General features: G+C 39.8%; 1 long non-coding RNA gene across 1 annotated transcript; it reads right to left on the reverse strand.

Moving 5' to 3' along the window:
• Window positions 1-895: 895 nt before the first annotated feature.
• LOC122756753 lies at window positions 896-2,158 on the reverse strand. The gene is made up of 2 exons (XR_006356602.1): window positions 1,948-2,158; window positions 896-1,553 (listed from the first exon to the last, which is right to left on the reverse strand). It is a non-coding gene; the product is annotated as an uncharacterized LOC122756753 (long non-coding RNA).
• Between the last annotated feature and the right edge of the window lie 7,460 nt (window positions 2,159-9,618).

Consider the following 9,618-nt stretch of genomic DNA (forward strand, 5'->3'; position numbering starts at 1 on the left):
TCAAGATTTATATATAAATGTTTACACGTTTACTTTAGTACAATTTTTCTTAGTTTATGTACTTAGTTCTTATAGGGCTATATTTTTATTTTGGTATTGCATCCTTTATGTAATCTTAACTTTTTAATTTAGAGTACTTGTATTATGTTAATTTTATTATTATTATTATTTCTTTTGAGCTTATTTTTTATTTTAATTTTGGTTTATATATGTAGTATAATATATCTAGTCTATATAGTCTGTATTTGTCTGGGTGTGTGAGTCAATGCTATAGCTATAGATGCTAGCTATAGGGTAAGTGGTACTTAAAACTGTTTGTGCCGGTGTCAGTGTGTTTTCGATTTGCATAGAATGGAATTATTTTGATGCTAATCGTTCGACTGCGCTCGATAGTCGTAGTAAAAATCTCTAAGCTTAGCTACCGTTAATTGTCAGTTAATTAGTTAATATTTGATACTTATGCTAATTGTTTACTGTAACCCGATTTAGTTTTGCTTTCAACTTTCCCAATTTCTTGTTGATTCGAGGAATAATTGGCTGCTGGTCTTCTTGCGTTGTCTTCTTTTCGAACCGAGTACAGAAAAAGTTAAAAGCAAAGGAAATGATATATTTAAAAACCTTATTATACTTGTAGTTACTTTAAACTTTGTTATTGTATTATTTATTGAATGCTGTTTTTATTTAATTATTAATTGGTATTTTACTTGCTTTAAATAAAAGCTAATTCACAATCTTTTTATTTTTTTTTTCGATTTATATTTTTATTGTCTCTTATGAAGTTTTAAGACTTATTTAATTTGTTTCGTTTATTGAGTTTAAATTTTGTTGTTGTTGAATTATTTTATTATTTATTATACATAAATGTATCTTCATATTGGCTTCAATTTTATTTTTAAATTGCTTTTTATTACTTTCTGTTTCTTATGCCGTTCTTGTGTTTAATTAAAAAAATAATTAGTTTATTATATAGTTGTGTTCTTATTATTTTAAGTTTTTGATTTCGAATTTTGGTTTTTTGCTTTGCGACATTTTAATCGAAGTTTCCTCTTATTGCTGGTAAAATAAAACTCAACGAGAACTTTTTTGCGTAGTTTCAGAATATTTTTCAAAGTTTAAATTATATTTTGTTGGCTTTTTATTCGTTATCAAAATTGTAAATTGTGAACCATTAGTTTCGTTTGTTTTCCTTAGCTTTGTACTTTTGATTTCAATTTTGCTATATCCTAATCATTTTTTGTAAATAATCGGTAACACATTGTTGTTGTCGCTTTTCGTGTTTAGGAATTCGAGTTCAAATCGTTGAATTTGGGTTTCTTATGTAAAATTGTTGCGTTGAATTGTTGTTGATGTTTGTAAATTAGTATTGTTGTGAAAACTGTTAACTGAAGCTTTAACTGTATCCGTTCTATTGCTTTTCAAAACTGAATTGTGGCTGAGTTGGCATTTGGAGTTCTATTGTTATATTTGCATTTTAAATTAGCAAATGTTTCTATTTTGGTTGATTTTGAAAACGTTGTTTGGTCTATTGTTTTGTTTATTTAAATTATGATGATCTGGAATCAGAATTCGAGAGAAACAGAAAGAAAGGAGAGAGAGTGAGGGATTAGGAATTTCACAAAAATCACAACGAATAGCGCTATCACAAGCTGTCCCAAGATTTTCTCAAGTAAAGCTGAATTTCGTCGACAGATCCTGTAACTGACGACACTTAATTTATCGTCTATTGATCTGCTGTACATGGTAAGTACATGGTAATTTTAGATATAGTGCGGCTATTCCGGAATCTATTGCTTGATACGGACTCTTTGTGATAGATCTATTCCAGTTGCAGATTAAAGATATTGAACAAATTCATAAAACTATTATGTATATTTAATAAAAGTAATGATGATAATTTGTTGTTGTTGTTGGGGCTTTTGTTGGTGCACAATCACTGTTGATATTCACGTTTGAGAAATAAAAATTATCCGCGAGGTCAATTGACGATCCGCAGTCGGCTGTTCTACTCCATGGACTATTGCGTTTGGTCAATGCGTCGACAACGAAATAATAGAAGGATAAAAATTGACTGCTGTTACTGCACAATATATATCTTATATATAACATATATATGTATATTTATTTATTTCGCATACACACACACACACACACCCACACACACACACACACACACACACACACACACACACACACACACATATACATATATATATATAATATATACATATATATATATATTTTATATATATTGATTTGGTTACGGATGTGTCGATGTGTGCGACGTCCAGGTCGAGGGCTTTGCAGCGTTTGTTGGGCTTATTATAAGATAAAAACGGTGTGTGTGATAAACAACAACAAGAACAACGGCAGCAACAGCAGCGACGTCAACGTTGGCGCTGGCGTCGCCGGCAATGACAGCGCTACAAAACGTAAAGGCAGCGAAGACTCTGCGCGACGTCAACAGAAGCAGCAGTGGCTCTTGGATTTGGTGGTCAATGTGGATCCGGTCGTAGCCAAATCCCATGCAGTGTTGGGGACTGACGAGCTCCAGCGTTCGTTGGCGGAATGTTGACATTAGCTGAGAGCTTTTCACCAGCGAACATCCGTGCCTTCGAGAATCGTTGCCAATCTGGACCCAATAAATTCTGGCGGAGCCATAACAATTATTGCAATAAAAATTACAATGTTGTGCTTATTTACTTGAGAAGTGCGGAGAGCCTCTCGCTTACTGAAGAACATGTGCATAGTTAGTAGGAAACTCCAACTGGCTTCACCCAGCTATAATTCTGCTCAACAATTGCCCCAACATTTATAACGGCCAACTGTAGGATAACGTCGACGCCGACGCTGACGTCAGACACAGCAGACGCCAGACGCTAGACGCCAGACGCCAGAGGTCGCGCTGCAGCTACAGCTAAAGCTACAGTGACAGTTGCACTTGCCTTTGCCGGTGCAGTTGCAGTTGTATTTCGGCCATGCGAATGTGTCCGGCCAGCCACACAAGCGAGTCACAAAATTCGTCTGCCCCATTCCACACTCACGCGTTACCCCGATCCGCACACGCGTTTCAATGTTGCAGTGTCAAGTGCAGTGTTTGGCCAACGCCGACGCCGACGCCGGCGCCGGCGCCGACGTCGACAACGCTGAATGCAGCCCCGAATGCAGTTGCATTGAAGTTCAGTCAGTTCCTGCTGCACTACCTACACATATATAAGCATATACGCATGCACACACACACACACACACACACACACACGAACACAGTAACAACCCTTATTTGGCCAGAAACAATACCCAACCCTAGGTACCAGATTCTCTTGTGCCTCCCCTCCTATCTCCTTCTCTCTCCCTCGCTGCCTGTGAATTTGTATTTGTCTCTTCCACGGCTGCATATACGATCTCTATCACAAAATCTTTCTCTCTCTTTCTGTCTTTCGGTCACCCGCCCTACGACTGTCTGGGCTGTTTATGCTTATGCATGTGCATGTGTCTGTGTGTATACGTGTGTGTGCCACGATGCATTTCCGCTTGTTGCTACGACGTTGCATTTATGTGCAATTGCACTTCTCTCTTTCACGCACACACACACACACACACACACACACACACACACACACACACACACACACACTATATATACTCCATATATACTGATACGTTCACATACTCATGTCGACCGTGTTATGTACATACACGAAATGCAACGAATGTGCATGCATGCATGTTGATATACGTACATGCGTCTGCAGAAATACATAAGGGTGCTATGCATGCATTAATGTGCACGTACACACACGTACACACTTGCATGAAGAGAGCATGCAGTATATACTTATCGTCCAATTTAGACATCGATTTTTGACTAGCCAGCCGGCTAGACAATCCGGCATGCTATTGATTTGTTTGAGGCTAGCACTAGCATGAGATATGCTCAGCATGTAGCTGCAGTCACCAAGCCGTAAGGATGACAGATCTCGTCCTTGAGATAGGCCTCTTTATACGAAATTATGCATTCGTATAAGAATTCATATCCAATGGCATTCAACTATGCCAGCAGAATAAGGCTGCAAATGCTTGAAGATCCTAACTGGATTGTAAATGACATGTCGACACGCGTCAACGCCAAGCGAAAGCGAACTGACGACCTGCACAGGGCCATTTCATTTACATAAACTATAAAAATTGTATTACTTTGGCCTGTGTCTATTCACGATCGATTTTACTATATTATTACATCAATATAAAATTGGCAATTGGAAATGAGAGCACTTGGGTTAAGAGTAAGCTAAGCTAGAGTCTTGGCTGCAGCTGCGTTCAGAAAAAGAAGAACGAGATGTGCAAAAGAAAATGAAATTGCAATGACGTGCTTGAAGGACGAAGGCCAAACCTATGTCAAGGTTGTCGAGACGAGTGGAGTCGACTCTTGCTTTTTGCCGGTAACCAAGTAAAAGACGCCATACTCGGTGGCGGAGTCGGAACCAAAACCAGAGTTAGCCCCAGCTACCCAGTTCGAACTTTTATTCCTCTTTCCATTTTCATTCGGATTTTCAAATTCTACATTTCGCAAAGAGCCGAGCCCAGCAGCTGACCCGAATAAACAACAGCAGCAGCAACTGACGGAGCGAGTAGAAGAGCTCTTTCCAGAAAAAGAGAAAGAGAAAGAGAGAGAGAGCACTTCTAAGTGTTTGTGTGTGTGTGACCACACAGCAGACGAACAGTTAGCTCCTTTGCCAAAGAAATACCTATGAATTTCTGTGTGTGTGCTCGTGTGTGTGTGTTGAGTACCCTCCATTCTCCTAATTCACCATTTAAGGGATTAACAACTGGGAGTGACCTGCCTTTCAAGCGTTTAAGTAGCGCCTACGAGTCAAGTCAGTGCAATGGGAAAAGCCTGAAACATATAAAGGGACTCCTGATGATACTGGATATATTTGGGATCAGGCTTGTGGGTGTCGATATAGTTGTACTCGTGTTGTTGTATCGGAATCTGAATTAATTTTAAACGCAGATGTACTTAGTGGAATAGGACACATAACTAATACATGGCGTAAGAAGAAGAGAAAATAGACCCACCCACCCTTAAACATACATATATATCGAGTTCTACTCGACTCGGCCTATGTCTGTCCGCAAGAGGTCGCTGCTAGCAGTACGGACTGCCACCTCCACCTCCAACCCAAGTCCCTGCACTGCACACCCTTGCAACACACAAGATGGCGTCGCGCATTGTGCATAGTTGTTGGTAGGCAGGAAGTGCAGCCAAATTCAGCCAAAACGGCCGCCTTGCATCGCAAATTAATTGTGCTCAACAAATTGCATTCAAACAAGTCCCCCTTCCATGCCATCCGCATGCGTCGGTAGGAGCCCATTCCGGCTGGGCTGGGATCTCCAGCTCCAATATAATTTAGGCTATATATAATAAACATATATAACATATGCATGTATGTACTGGGATTATATATCATTTATATTTGGTATATGAATCATGCGTGTCGAAATGAAATGTACATATCTTCTCGTGTATTATTTAGTATCAAGTACACATACAATTTTTTGATATTTGTGTGGCATTTATGTCATTTTCTGTGAAATACCTAAACATGTACATGCATGTGTGTATATGTATACGCATACGCATTTACATACAGCCATCGATTTTGTCGTTTTTATTTCATTAACCTAACTAAAGCGGCCATTCGCTGCCCGTTCCGTGAGCAGATCTTAGACTGTTCCCATTCTCGGTTCAGTTCGCTCTTCTAATGCCTTCCCTTCAAGCCCTAGGAACAGTCGACTGTTCGCTGTGCAAAAGCAACTGCAAATTATTGGTAACAGTCGAAGGGAGCAGTAAAGAGCAAGAGCCTACGCCAAACAGCCATGTGGGCATAATTATCGAGGAGAGATTCGTATACATACATAGTATTTATTAAAATACCCACATATGTACTTACACGCACACAAGGACACAAGCACTCACATACTTTACAATAGAATTGCAAATGGCTAAATATGTACACGAATTAATGTCCAGTCTATACACACACGCACGCGTGCATAGCCGGGCATGTGCATGTGCATGTGCATGTGGCTGCACACGTATCCAAATTAATGCGTAATGCAAATGCAAACTCACACATACTCACTTACACATATGAATATTTGACAATGTTGATGCAAATTCAATACATACACGTGTATACATATATATATATATATATGTATGTATTATGTACGTTAACATATATATATATATATATATATATATATATATATATATATATATATGTATATAACATACGCACACTTTTGGACAGAACAATAAGTACATGCCAGAGCTTATCTGTGTGGAAAAGTATTAACGTGTCTCAAGTCTACGTGGAGCACATAGTACCACCAGTTCGTAAGTTTATTAGCTGTCTAAATAATTATATTCTTATTTCTATTATTATGACCACGAGTGTAATTTCATAACATACTGATATTAGAACTAAAGCAGTGGAGATGCAGCTCATGAATAGATACATTATGCATACATATTTGCTGCCTGTATATAACACACACATATGCACATTATGTATGTATATGTATTACATAACATGAATACATATGTACATGTATATAATAATGCAATTTATTGTTAATGCCCGCGCAATCAAATTATGTCTTAGCGACAGCTTGTTTTAGGGAGACTGTACAATATAATATAAACAAGTAAGAACGTTGCAGTCGGGTGTTACCGACTGCGGAATACTCATTCATATCCCATCATCATTTAGTAGCTAAGTTTTGATATAATACTGTAGAAAATACAGGTTTTCCCGATTTGCCACGCCTCTACTGGGCGTAGACACCTCATTTTTGGCCAGTTCTTAGAACGAGCTAACGGTACTCTAACTGAAAAATGTGAGTGCTTACGCTCAAAAAATGGGAAAATTACAGGGTATTTTTTTTTGCGGTTGGCCACGCCTCCTGTGACGGATATATATCCGAGAAAGCTTTTTGGTCTTGGGTGGTCAGCCCGAGCATATATACAAAATTTGAGGTCTCTAGCATCAATAGTGTTTAAAATATAGCAGAATTTAAAGTCACTATATCTTCAGGTCCGATTTGCCCCGCCCCTAATGGGCGTAGACACATAACACTAGTCCTTATAGAATCATAACATTAGCTTACGTGCAAAATTTCAGCGTTCTAGCTGTAAACCAAGGGCTTTATACAGTGTTATCCGATTTGCCACGCCCCCAATGTGCGTAGATATATCTGCCATAGCTCATGATCTTGGGTGGTCGACGCAGATCTACATTCCAAATTTTAGCTTTCTTGCTCATCAACTAATATGATTTCTGCATTTTCCGATTTGACACGCCCCTAGTGGGCGGATCAGGAAAATTTCAACACTTTATAAATCGGAGATATACACGAGTATGTGCTCCAAATTGCAAGTTTATTAAAGAACTTTGGCATTCATCAAATATGTCCCTTTTGTATAGATATCTATAAATATATTATATTATTATATCTAGGAAGTTGTTCAGCAAGTTGTTCAGAATAGAGTAAGTTTTGTTTCCTATACGTAAGTGGGCAGAGTAGTGTTCGTCCGTTCATAGGATTGGTTAAGAATTGTACATCCACATAAAGTGCTGCTTACGGATCACTCCCGGTGTGTCCCAAAAGCAGAAGGTCCGCACATTGGGGCATTGGGACACGTCACTTACAGAATGGGGAATGCAATTCACATTCAATTGTATTTCGTTTAGGAGGGTTCGCGAGTTAATCGCGCAGATCGAGCAGATGGCTTATATTACTCTAGTGGCCCAGATCTTGTTGAGGAAGTATAAATTGAGTAGCACAGGTGATACACTTACTTGTACGCAGCGTTTGCGCCCCCGTAGGCCATTATTGTATCTTGTATCTTGAATCCTGTATCTGGAGGCCGCAAGCAAGTGAAAACGCGTTTCAAAGGGACGCACGAAAGCTCACTTCAAGCCATACCGACGACCATATCCCCTTGTATTTACGTTCGTTAATGTTAATATAAAGGTTTCTAGCTGTAACTGTAACACTATGACCTGTTTTTGACAGGCAGAGATCAGTTCAGATCCAGAAGATAAAGCTGATTGGGAGGATATAGTTCACTGCTGTTAAGACCGTCATTGGCAAGGCCGCTAGAAGAGTATAAGCTGTTATTCTGCATGTTTGGAATACAACGGCAGCACTCTATCACGCTTACTCTCAACTGCTCCGGTTGAGTATCTATACATGGGATAGATCAACGGTGGTGAGGGTGAGAGAGAGAGAGGGAGAGGGAGAGCATCGAAGAAAATCTGAAAGCTTAAGGCCTAGGGCGATCATGTTCGATTTCCTTTGCATTTATCTCCCTCAAAACTTATTTCTATTTGCATGAATTGCATTGGGAAAGCGTATAAAAAATCCATGATGATCGCGTACATACACATTCCTACATGTCGCTTACACCACGATGTATACTTACACCTGTGCTTGTGTATCTGTGTGTCGTATGTGGCCAACGGTTTGATGCCTACATGTATAGGTTTCGAAAAAGTATTCGAAGGGTCGTAGCGAAGGGAGACGTGAATGCGCTCTCAAGCGCCTAGAAAGGTAAACCAGTAAGAAAGCTCTAGTCGAGACTGCTCCTAAGCTTCTAAGATCGACGCGACAGACGGACGGACGGAGAGTACTCAATCGACTTAGCTCGTCGCTCTGATCAAGAATCTATATATATTTTATGGGGTCTGCCACGCCTTCTTCTGCCTACAAAACAAAACCATTATACCCTGATTTTCCATTTTCTATGGGTTCAGGATATTAAAAAAGCATAGAGCGATAAACAAAAACACCGCGCGGCACTGGCCCTGTTCTTTGCTCAGGCGAAGCTCTATTTCAATACTGTATGAAAAGATTTTCTAGCTGCGGATGCGTGCTATCTACTGTTTTAGGCAGGCACAGCAACCCCTGCTTTGAATAATGGTCAACCCTAAAGCTAAAGGAGCCGCAATGCAGCTCCAAGTTATCAACTATCATTTTGTATATCATATATGAATGATGTTGCTTGACAGATGTTGCAGATGAAGCTGTGATTTGCATAGGTAAAGAGCAGAACATGCATATGAGATGGGCCCTACCCGAGCGATCGCTACGCCAGCTTAAAGGGGCGGCTGGAACAGGACATTCAACTGAAATCGAGCAGGTAATGCCCGACAAAAGGGTTTCGACATTGATTTGGCCGTTGTACCCTTCGGTCATTCGGATCGGGTTAGCCGACAGCTGGTGCCACACATGCCCATCCCTTACCGCCTCATTTGCATAAGTTTATTTGTTTCCTGTCCGGCTGTTCTGCTGCGCGACTGTCCGACTCATAACCGTTAAGTTTATATGATCATAGGGTGCTCCCATTTATAAACATTCATACACATATCTAAAGGATGGAACACTGAAATCCGGGATCAAAACCAAAACAATCAAGAAGGCTCTAGTCGAGACTGCTCGACTAGGAGATACCCTAAACCCTCCAAGCAGATATACTAATCATTCTGCACACCTGTATACACACACATCCACACTTACGCATAAGCCCGCGCTCTGCTGACTGCGCAGTAAGCA

This window comes from Drosophila mojavensis, unplaced genomic scaffold (genome assembly GCF_018153725.1).
Source record: "Drosophila mojavensis isolate 15081-1352.22 unplaced genomic scaffold, ASM1815372v1 contig_151, whole genome shotgun sequence".
NCBI lineage: Eukaryota > Metazoa > Arthropoda > Insecta > Diptera > Drosophilidae > Drosophila > Drosophila mojavensis.